The following is a 12654-nucleotide window of genomic DNA, read 5'->3' as shown; positions in this document are numbered from 1 at the left end:
CACACACACACACACACACACACACACACACACACACACACACACATATGGACACAAACATGCTTGTGTTTCTTCCTGACAACATATTAGTTGTCTTCTGTTCTCAAGATATATGTTTCCTCAATTGAATACACTGATTAGCTACAATGAACCAACATATTATAATATCACTAAAAGTTAAAAACGAAAACATACATGGAGTGCTGGATCAAGTCCCAGGAAGAAGTGACAGGAAGCCTAGGTTACATTGTTTCTGGGTTGATTTAAAACTTAAGCCATTAATGGGAGGGCATCAAGGAAGACTGGACAACAGGAGCGATGACATTTCACAACTGAGCTAGAGCCATAAAGCTTTCAAAGGGAACTAAATATGGAATAATGGCTACTATGGAAAGGTCAGTGTCAAAAAACCAGGAGATAAATGAAAGGGAGTGAATTTAAGGGAACTAAGGTGCTGATTTATTCAGCCTCTTTGCTGTTGCTAATTTAAAAGCTGTGCTTTGAGGAATGGATAAAAGTTAATTGGTTACAATGAAAAAAAAAAGATAAGTAAGATGAAGTCATTAAGTGACATATAAATAGCCTGACTCACTTGCTTACGACATGTAAGAAACACTTTAAATGTGAAAATGAAGGCACATGATATTGGACTCGGTGTTTTGAGAGGAGACTCCACATACATTTCTTGTTCTTTCATTTTTAGTTATGTGTGTTCAAATTGCCATCACCTATCTTTACCTCCATGTACTCACTAAAACCTTGTCCCCTCAGGCTCACCTGAGACCTTTTTGCCAGTCTGTAGTACAGTTAGTCTTTCTTGACAGCTGGCCTTTCTAGGGTATTTGGATAGATGACTATTTTCAACTCCATGGGATTTTCTCTTCTCTTGACACTCTTTAGAACTTTGCCTCATAGTGCTCAAACTGTCTTTCTCACTGGCTTCTTGTACCTCCAATACCAACCCTTCCATTTTTTGCCAGTCTGGACTCTTTATCACTCTTATATCAATTCCAGTTCAACAGGCCCTTTGAGAATATAGCCAACCCCAAAGTTTCAGCCCAAATTTCTACAGCATACTAACCCAGTCTTTTTTTTTTTTTTTTATCTCCCTACCTCCCGTCCTCTTCTACCTACAGCTTGAACTCTCTGCATGGCTATGTAGTTTTCTTCCTCAAATGAATGTGAAACCTGGCATTGTGGTTCATTATTATGATGCCAGTACCTATAAGGAAGAGCCTGGGTGGTGAGTTTAGTGTCCCCTTCGTAGTGAAACCTGTATCAAAAGTTAAGTCACTATAGTACATAATAGAAAGAGGCATTTGTTTTGCATTCAGGCATAGTCACTCATCTTGTTTCAGTTACTAAAAATTGTGTGAGTGTGTGTTACTCAGGAATAAAATTTTCATGCCCGTTCTCATTTGTAATCCTAAAATCCAATCAGAAGGATAAAGATATTTTTATTTGGGACTGGATCTTTCATTGAGCATAAAGACATTAAGCATGGTAAGACTACAAATGATTATTTTATTTAAATGGATAGATCATGGGAAGAAATCAAACCTAATATAAAATTTTCATTAAAATTAAATATTTAATTAAAATTTATTTAAAATTTAAATTAAATATAAAATTTTCATTAAAATTTTCAGATAGTTACAAATAAAGCTGCTACAAACACGGTTGAGCAAATGTCCTTGTTGTGTACTTGAGCAAATTTTGGGTATATGCCTAGGAGTGGTATAGCTGAGTCTTGAGGAAGATATTTCTAATTATCTGAGAAAGCACCAGATTGACTTCCAAAGTGGTTGTACCAGTTTACATTCCTACCAGCAATGGAGGAGGGTTCCCCTTTCTCCACAACCTCTCCAGCATGATCGGTCATTTCAGTTTTTTATTTTAGCCATTTTGATGGGGTAAGGTGAAATCTCAGGGTTGTTTTGATTTGCATCTCCCTGATGGCTGAGGATGTTGAGCATCTCTTTAAATGTTTCTCTGCCATTCTTTTTTTCTTAATTTTTTTGAATATTAGTTACAGTTTGTTAACTTTCTATCCCTGCTGTATCCCACTCCCTCTTTCCCTCCCAATCCCACCCTCCCACCCTCATCTCCTCCCTGCCCCTTTTCAAGACCACTGATAAGGGAGAACCTTCTCCCCTTACATCTGATACTGGTTTATCAGGTGTCTTCAGGACTGGCTGCAAAATCCTCCTCTGTGGCCTAGCAAGGCTGCTCCTCCCTGGGGTGGGGGTGGGGGACATCAAAGAGCCCGCAATCGAGTTCATGTTAGAAACAGTCCCTGTTCCCCTTATTAGGGTACTCACTTGGATACTGAGCTACCATGGGCTACATCTGAGCAGAGGTTCTAGGTTATATCCATACATGGTCTTTGGTTGGAAAATCAGTCTCATAAAAGACCCTGTGCCCAGATATATTTGGTCCTTGTGGAACTCCTGTCCTCTCCAGGTCATATTAACTCCCCCTTCTTTCTTTTGATTCCCTGCACTCTGCCAAAGGTTTGGTTATGAATCTTAATATCTGCTTTGATACACTGCTAGGTAGAGTCTTTCAGAGGCCCTCTGTGGTAGGCTCCTGTCCTGTTACTTGTTTTCTCCTACATCCAATATCCATCCCATTTGTCTTTCTAAGTGAGGATTGATCATCTTACCCTGGGTCCTCTTTCTTGTTTATCTACTTTAGGTGGATAGATTTCAGTATATTTATTCTATCTTATAGGTCTATATAAATGAGTATATACCATGTGTGTCTTTCTGCTTTTGGGATACCTCACTCAGGATGATCGTTTCTAGGTCCCACCATTTGCCTACAAATTTCATGATTTCTTCATTTTTAATTGCTGAGTAGTATTCCATTGTGTAAAAGTACCACAATTTCTGTATCCATTCCTCCATTGAGGGACATCTGGGTTGTTTCCAGGTTCTGGCTATTATGAATAAAGTTGCTACAAACATGGTTGAGCAAATGTCCTTGTTGTGTACTTGAGCCTCTTGTGGATATATGCCTAGAAGTGGTATAGCTGGATCTTGAGGAAGCACTATTCCTAATTGTCTGAGAAAGCGCCAGATTGATTTCCAAAGTGGTTGTAAAAGTTTCCATTCCCACCAGCAATGGAGGAGGGTTCCCTTTTCTCCACAACCTCTCCAGCATGTGTTGTCACTTGAGTTTTTGATCTTAGCCACTCTGCTGGGTGTCAGGTGAAATCTCAGGGTCGTTTTGATTTGCATCTCTCTGATGGCTAAGGATGTTGAACATTTCTTTAATTGTTTCTCTGCCATTCTGTATTCCTCTACTGAGACTTCTCTGTTTAGCTCTGTACCCCATTTTTAATCGGATTGCTTGATTTGCTGCTTTCTAATTTTTTTAGTTCTTTATATATTCTGGATATAGCCCTCTGTCAGATATAGGGTTGGTGAAGATCCTTTCCCAGTCTGTAAAGTTTCGTTTTGTTCTGATCATAGTGTCTTTTGCTTTACAGAAGCTTTTCAGTTTCATGAGGTCCCATTTATTGATTGTTGATCTTAGAACCTGTGCTGTTGGTGTTCTGTTCAGGAAGTTGTCTCCTTTGCCAATGAGTTCTAGGCTCTTCCCCACTTTTTCTTCGAACCGATTTAGAGTATCTGGTTTTATGTTGAGGTCTTTGATCCACTTGGACTTTAGTTTTGTGCAGGATGATAAATATGGATCTATTTTCATTTTTCTGCATGAAGACATCCAGTTGGACTAGCACCATTTGTTGAAGATGCTGTCTTTTTTTCATTGAATGGTTTTGACTTCTTTGTCAAAAATCAAGTCTTCCTAGGTGTGTGGGTTTATTTCTGGGTCTTCAATTTGGTTCCATTGATTATCCTTTCTGTTTCTATGCCAATACCATGCAGTTTTTATTACTATTGCTCTGTAGTACAACTTGAGATTGGGGATGGAGATACCTCCAGATGATCTGTTTTTGTACAGGATCGTTTTGGAGATCCTGGGTTTTTTGTTTCTCCACATGAAGCTGAGAATCTTTTTTTCAAGGTCTGAAAAGAACTGAATTGGTATTTTGATGGGAACTGCGTTGAATCTGTAGATTGCTTTTGGCAGGATGGCCATTTTCACAATGTTAATCCTACCAATCCATGAGCACAGGAGATCTTTCCATCTTCTGATATCTTCTTCAATTTCTTTCTTCAGAGACATAAAGTTTTTTTTTTTCAAACAGGTCTTTCACTTGCTTGGTTAGAGTCACCCCAAGGTATTTTATGTTATTAGTGGCTATTGTGAAGGGTGTTATTCTCTGATTTCTTTCTCGGCCCTTTTGTCTTTGGTATATAGGAGGGCTTCTGATGTTTTTGAGTTGATAGCAAGAACCTGGAAACAACCCAGATGTCCCTCAATGGAGGAATAGATACAGAAATTGTGGTATTTTTATACAATTGAATACTACTCAGCAATCAAAAACAAGGAAATCATGAAATTTGCAGGCAAATGGTGGGATCTAAAAAAGATCATTCTGAGTGAAGTATTCCAGAAGGAGAAAGATACACATGGTATATAGACCTATATAGACCTATAAGATATGATAAGAATAATGAAATCTATACACCTAAAGAAGATAAAGAAGAAAGAGGACCTGGGGTAAGATGATCAATCCTCACTTAGAAAGACAAATGGGATGGACATTGGATGTAGGAGAAAACAAGTAAGAGGACAGGAGCCTACCGCAGAGGGCCTCTGAAAGACTTTACCTAGCAGTGTATCAAAGCAGATACTAAGACTCATAACCAAACCTTTGGCAAAGTGAAGGGAATCATATGAAAGAAGGGGGAGTTAGTATGATATGGAAAGGATAGGAGTTCCACAAGATCAAATATATCTGGGCACAGTGGTCTTTTCTGAGACTGACACTCCACTAAGGACCATGTATGGATATAACCTAGAACCTCTGCTTGGATGTAGCCCATGGTAGCTCATTAACCAATTGGTTTCCCATAGTAAGGGGAACAGGGACTATTTCTAACAGGAACTCAATGGCAAGCTCTTTGACCTCCCCACCCGCCAAGGGAGGAGCAGTCCTTCTAGGCCATAGAGGAGGATTTTGCAGCCAGTCCTGAAGATACCTGATAAAACAGGGTCAGATGAAAGGGGAGGAGGTCCTCCCCAATCAGTGGACTTGGAAAGGGGCAGGGAGGATATGAGGGAGGGAGAGAGGGATTGGGAGGGAATGAGGGAGCTGGATACAGCTGGGATACAGAGTTAATAAAATGTAACTAATAATAAAAAAATTTCAAATAGTACCAATGACTTTCAATGCTCATTTTTCCCAAAAAGTAATGTTCTAGAATGCCTTAAAGGAATTATTAAATATAAATAATTTTTCCTAAACATTCATCTAAGATGTTTTTTGGGGCATACTTTAACTATTTATGCCCCCAAAATATTAATTTGATACATGTGCTTAGAAGCTATAAGGTTGTCGTAAAGGTTCAGGGTAGATTAGAAATGTCTTTGGGAATGAATAAGTATAATCAATAAGATTTGAAATTTCACAAAACTTTTTGAATTAGAAGTTTCAAATGTACATATCTGAATTAGAGCTCTTAGTTCAGAATATTCCCATTATTAATAAAAATTTAATGACATCAAACCATATTATCATCTGTATATTAATATGACATTTTAGTGGTAAAATAATAAAGTATTATCTCTTTAAAAAATGAAAAGTGAATATACTTGATTACCCCACATTCCTTTCTTTCTGTGCTCTTCTCATGGGAAATAGCTTGAGTTCACAAAGTTACCTGAGTTAAGACTTTATGCATCTCAGAGTCTCCCATTTTTCTACTCAGCAATTAGAGCTAGTTCTATCAACTCAAACTTCAGTGTTTGTATTTTTTTACTTCTTCTCCCCTTTATGCCTCAGGTCTGTGTTCTCTTGCGCATTAACAATTTTTTGCAAGTTTGTAAGAATCCCAGTGCCTCTCTTGACCTCCCTGTGTCTCTTAACTTCATTTCTGTGTTTTCTCCACAGTGAGTTTGCAGAAATACCATCAGGGTCACACTGTTGCACAGATTTCAATCCTTCACTGGTTTCCAAATGTTCTGTAAGCTAAAATCCTGCTCACCAGGCAGGGAAAAAAACTCCCAAATGAGAAACAACCATGACCACAAATGTTCACCTTGGGTTTCCCCAGATTTACCTGTCAAAGCATGTTAAGCCTCTCCCCTCTCCAACACACATGACCAAGGAATGGTCTTTTGTGTGTGTTTCTCTTTCTGTGTTCTTGTATTTCCATCCATTTCCTGCCTGGTGAACTCCTCTTTTTTTTTTTTTCTCTAAGACACAAGTCGAGTATTTCCTCCTCTAAGCAACCTTTCTTTCCAGCAGGTCGCTCTTTCCTTGGCTCTCTCGTGATCCTGCGCACATGCTTCCATCGCCACACTTCCCAGACAGACAGTTTTGTGACCATCTGTTTACCCACTCAGTTTCCCCATTAGGCGGGGACCTTAATATTTTTTTCAGATGTGACACATTTCGCAGATGACATTCAATAGTGCAACACATTTCCCCTGGTATTTCCAATGAGGTGGCTAGAAGTCGCTTTTTTCCCTCCTAGTCAAGAAAGTGTATTGCATGAGAGTGACAGATGATAATGATCCAGGATCTGCCCATGAACGCAGTCATATGAATTTATTTCGATTTCAAAAGTCATTTAGAAGCCTCATTCTGGAGTCAGACTGCCCAGTTTAAAATCCTGCTTTTATCACTTTTGCCAAAAACCCAAACGGAATTACTTAACCCATATAAACCTCAGTTGCTTCCTGTGTTGACCAAGAATTAGAAGAGTAGAAAGGTGTGTTAGGAGGGCTAACACTGTTACAAGTGAAAATAGGTATTGAATTACTTTATTATTGCTACTGATTGATGTGTATCATTTGGTTTCTTTTCCGGTGAGCAAGCCTATTAATGATTTTGCTGCTATACAATCTAACTTGATTCAGGTACTTTGGGAAGACACAGAAATAATTATTGTTGAGCCTTTCCTCGATTACAGTGACTCAGAATTGGAAAAATAATGTCATTGGGGAAAACACACTATTTGAGAGCATGACGTACATCCTACTCTCTGTAACTGGTGTTGGAAATTGGTCTGATGCACGTTATTAGCCCTCAAGATCTGGGTACTCCTAGCTGTGTTGTGTAAACCTTCCTGATTGGTTGATTAAACAGCCTATGTCTGGGCAAAGCAGAATGGGATAGGCGTGGTTAGGGTTCCCAGGCTTTGGGGTTTAAGAGAGAATGGGAAACAGATAAGTGGGAAGAGAGGAGGAAGAAGGATTCTGTGGTGGATGGAGGGAAAAAAAAAAAAAAACGAAAACCAAGTGAGCAGAGAGGAAATGCACCAATAATAGCGTGAAAAGGCCCAGATGAAGAACACAAGCAAGTACCATGAGATTATGTAAGGAAGGTAGTCCAGATAGAAAGGATTAAGGTGGATGGCCCTGGAGGGGCCTGGGAGATGGATGATGAGGATATTGAGATAATGTGAGTGAAATATCTGCCGGGGCCAAGGTAAATAATGTAATTATAAATCTAACAGGTGTCTGTGTCTTGTTGTTTGTGAAAAGCGGGTTAAGTAATACTGCTGTGATAATCTTAGACTACTAATAATAAACGTAATAGAGCCCAATACTCATCTTTATGTATTTACTACAACACACTGGAAACTCCTTTCACCTAACCACATCTTCCAGCCAGGGAAGAAGAGGAGAAAACTGTAGAGATGAAACAATGTGCGGTCATACCTCGGCATCTGCATTACCGTTACCACGAGAGTGTCCACCCACTTGAGCACGGACAAGAAACAATCTGCGTTATTGGAAAGAAATTTAAGCGTGAATTTCTCTGGATACAATATAAACCTTGTCTGTTATAGGATTCCAGCTGTCACTTTATTGCCTTTAATTTCCCATTAGTGGCTCCGTGTCTGGGAAAGGTGTCTGGCCTCCAGGAGAGGAGCTAAGGTCACAACTGTTGTTCCCGCCTCTGCCAGCATTCCAACGAGTGTTTAAACAAATCCGCTGCAACGATAGTTTAACTATGAGTCATTCTTCTGAGGATTATTCATGATTATGAAGCTCTTCCTCATGGCCCATCTCTCATCAGGACATGGGATGCTGGCACGGCATATAAAGTTTATAAAGTGAAACATACAGGTATACCTTACTGGAGGAGGGGAGTGAAGTGTGGTGATGGTGTGGGGTGGGCTTGGACATCTCATTTCCCCTCTTTGATTCCACAGATACATGCCTCTGACTCTGTATGTAATGTCAGAAGGGGCGTGTTCTAGTTCTGTGTATCCTATCTCTCTCACGTATGTAACAGGCAAATGGGCATCTTGTTGGCAGAATTCAGTTGTGTTTTCTATCATGGTAGAGCAGCACGCTGTGGGCATTACTACTTATACAACTTTTCTAACAAGAGAAAAAAAATCTTTTCTGAACTTAAGAGGTGAGTTGGTGCTAAAAGACTTTCCACGTACTTTATATTTGTAGAGTTTTTCTCTAGTTTGGGTTTTAAAATGCTATTTCAGGATTGATAATTGGGAGAAGAAATTTCCACATTCTGTACATTTTTATGACGCTTCTCCAGTGTGAACTCTTTTGTGTCTAGTAAGGTACAAGGATGTACTGAAGTATTTGCCATATTCCTGACATTAGTAGAGGTTTTGTTGGGCCAACACTCTTGGAATAACAGGATTTGAAGACTGTGTGAAATGTTTTACACACTAGAAGCTTTGAGCTGTTGAGAGAGTGGTACAAGTTCTGTGATTTTTCAGAAGTCTTTGTCTTCATGTATGAACTGACTACTCCTGAGTATGTGAATCCTGTGATGGTCACCCATGGAGCCTTGCAGAGCCAAGAATGGATCCCTTTATATTTATCTTCTCATTGCAGACAGTGAGATGAACACAAGAGAGACAGAGAGGCTCTTTCCTCCTCCTCCTAGTTCTCCTCTTCCTCTTCCTCCTCCATCTTCTTTTTCATATACCTTATTCTCATATCTTGCTGAGCTTTCATGGGGTCAACTAATAAAATGCAGGTGTATCCCTTTGACATCCAGAATGTGAAGTTACACAGTTAGTTAGAATATGCAACACAGTTAGTTAGCCTCATGACAGCACCATCCATATTGTTCCTAACCCTGGGGTTAAGATTTCTTAGTTCTGAGTAGTAACACAAGCAATAACATATATGTAACACACTTCAAGTAGCTGACAGAACAGCAGTTGCAGTAAAATAGTATGACATGTTTAAGATGCACAATAGCAGTGTATACCTGAAGCCTCAATGGCATTTTGTGAGAATTTTGATTGGCAGCTATAGCATCAGTTATCAGTCAGCTCCTGAATAGGCTGTATGCTTAAAGGAAGCAGTCAGCAACTGTCAGTTGGTCATAGTGTTTTCTACCAAACAGTACAATGAACATTGCTGATCCTGGTTATGCTTCTAGCTCCTACTTGACTATATGGAGTTCAACTCTTTCAGCAGATGCATGGAGTTTTATGATAGCCCTTTTTAATCTTGAGGCTAATACTGATGCCACTCCCATTACAAACCAATTCCTCAGCTGGAATTTTACAAAATTACATACAAGTACTTACAATTCTGGCAGTTTCTCTATACCATTACCCAAAATCAAAAACCCTGCAGTGCTCAGATATCACTGTCACGATGCTCCCTTAGGAAGGCTGAGGCAGATGGTGGTCCAGAAGGGGTGGGAGACCTCAACTCTCATGTTCTCAAAAACCAGAGCAAAGCTTACATGACTCTGCCAAAGCTCACAATTTTTGGCCTCAAATAAAGTTGGACCTCATCCTTCTGTCGCTCCATCTTTCCCTGACCTTCTGTGTAGAGACATTGCCTGTCTCAGTCACCATGCTGTCTGTAAATCCTGCCAACACTGGCATGAGTGTGTGGCCTAAATAATGGAATCTGAGATGCAGGAGGCTCCACCTTGTTATTTACCTCCAGGTGAGAGGAGATACTGCTGGGAACATCCTTTGTGTGAGGCCGATGGTGCATCCCAGGATAGAAAAATTTTAAATCCTGATCATCAACAGGTGTTCTTATTTCATGACCTGAATATATTCTTTTAGGTTTAGCTGAGGGTTATGTCTGCCTGATATGAAATTATTAGGTTATACAAAACTGTGATCATCCAAATGGATGGTTCCTGTGGTGACAATCATACTGAAAGATGGGATTTAGTCATGAGACTTATGACAAAAGTTTCAGCATAAACTCAAAACAGATTTTATTAAAATAAAGTCTGCTGTCTTAATTATTGTCATTGATATTCTCACATCTATGATCAAGGGATAGTGTTAGTAGAATCAGGCCTCATAGTTACCCTTTCAGTAGAAGCATGAACAGAAATTTTAGCTAGCATTTTTCAGTGTCACAGTCCTTGCAGCAACTGTGAGCTTCCATCTTATCTGTTTGTTGATAGGACTTTTCTTCTCTCGAGGAATTCAAATGATAGAATTTAAGGCCGCAGTGGTTTGCTGGTTTTCCACTTAGTGTTGTCACTAATGCCCCCTTTCTGCCTACCCTTTTGCTTCTGCTCCTTGGCAATGTCATGCCATTACACCTTTCATCCCTATCTGAACTTGCTCTGCGGACACTCTACTAACTGAGCTAAAGGGGGACATTACCACTCAGTTTATTTTAAATCAATGTCCATGTGTCATGTCTCTTAAGAGACTTCCTGTCATTCTTTATCCATGAAAATCACAGGAGAACCAACACAAGCCATTTTAGAATCAGTAAACACAAAGTTGCAAAAAGTCCTAAAATGCCTTACACATTCTTTGTCTTTTTTTTTCCTGATTTCTTTTTCATTTTTAAAGTCTCTGTACTCTGATTCTCATAGTAGACATTGGGAATACATTACTTGAAGTCTTTTCAGAAAACTGCTGCTTTACTATTAATCTAGTAAGTGAGCTGGCAAATGAAGTAATTGATGGTATTACTTTTTCATGATGAGAGGGCAGATGAAGAAGAGAAAGAGAAGTTTTTTCTATCTGAGAAAGTAAAACAGGACTTCATGGAGGAGATTGTCCTTGATTAAGTTCTAAAGAGAAAGTATGAGTTAACCAAGAAGGTAGACAAGAGAAGGTGGTGAGGAGGATGAGCAAGAAAAAGATGGTTTATGTATAAAAGAGCTATACAGGAATGAAGTGATACTGTATATTCAGGGATGGCTGTGGAGTTCACATAGCTGGAATATAAGATTCATGGAATGAAAGACCTCATGGAAACTGGAAATGTGGCTCAGCTACAAAAGAACCTGCTAGAGAAATAGGAGGACCTGAGTTTGGGTCCCCAGCATCAACATAAAAGTCAGACATGCTGGGATGTGTCTATAACTTCAGACCTGGGAGAACGGAGAGAGAGCTCCAAAGCTCGTTGTCTAGCCAGCTCTGCCAAATACTGAGGAGACAATGAAAAGTGGCCAATTAAAGAGGACACCTGATATCGACTTTTGGCTTCCAGATATGCTCACACATGTGCACATATCCACGTGTGCACAAATAAACACATACACACAGCAAACAAATGTACAGTTAATAAATATTCTGGGAAGTGTTTTATGGGGACTGACATGGCTATTTAATGGCGGTGGCTGTGGGGATCCGGTGTTGCTATTGTCACAGTGCTGTGCCCATTCTACTAGCCTGACGTGTCATTGTAATTGAGCTCTGTCCTATGGAAGCTCTAGAAGGATTTCAGATGCTGACGGGACGTAACCATGTTTGCTTAGTCGGAAACAAGGAGACGGCTCAGAAGCCAAGGGTACTTGCTGTTCCTGTGGAGGATTAGGAGTTATTTCTTAGAACCCTCCTACGCGACTACTAACAATCTGTAGTAATTATGGTGCCTATCCACACCTGCAGGCAAAAAAACAAAACAAAACAAAACAAAAAAAACCCTCATGAGTAAAAGAGAAGAAATATTTTCAATTGAAACAGGAAAAATAATACACTGAAATAGGACAATATCGGTCACATACAAATGTGTATCTGAGGTGGTTCATACAATAAAGCATGAGTAAATTCACTAAGAACAGGAAAGCCAGGGGACATCCTAATGGCAGTGTTAACTGGACTTGGCCAATCAGTAATTGGACATGGTTGGGATTGTTTTTACGCATATAGTCACATTGTATTCCATGTCAAACACGCCAAATCTGTGGGAAAAAAACAAAGCTCAAACCGAGGGCATGTTGATTGGGGAAGATGAATGAGATCTGCAGGGCAATTGCGCTATTGACATTTAATTTAAAGAATCTGTTGCTCGAGCAGTGGGCAATGCATTTGGAAGACACCAGTACCAAAATGACTGTGGTTACCAAGTACCATTTGGGAAGACGAGTGTTGGTATAGGGACTATTTCATATGTAGAAATTTATCAAAGGGGAGAGTTATCACCAGAAAAGGCCAAGAGGAAAACTTCAGAGAAATGGGAGGGGTACAGAAGGATGAGGAGTTAGGAAAAAATAGCAGAAGGCCTGAAAACTGTGACATTACTGAATTAGTGCTATGGAAAAAAAGAAAGAAAGAAAGAAAGAAAGAAAGAAAGAAAGAAAGAAAGAAA

The sequence above is a fragment of the Psammomys obesus genome, unplaced genomic scaffold (assembly GCF_907164565.1).
Source record: "Psammomys obesus unplaced genomic scaffold, mPsaObe1.curated_primary_1811, whole genome shotgun sequence".
In the NCBI taxonomy this organism is placed as follows: domain Eukaryota; kingdom Metazoa; phylum Chordata; class Mammalia; order Rodentia; family Muridae; genus Psammomys; species Psammomys obesus.
The sequence above is the reverse complement of the archived record's forward strand: the minus strand, read 5'-3'. Positions refer to the sequence as shown.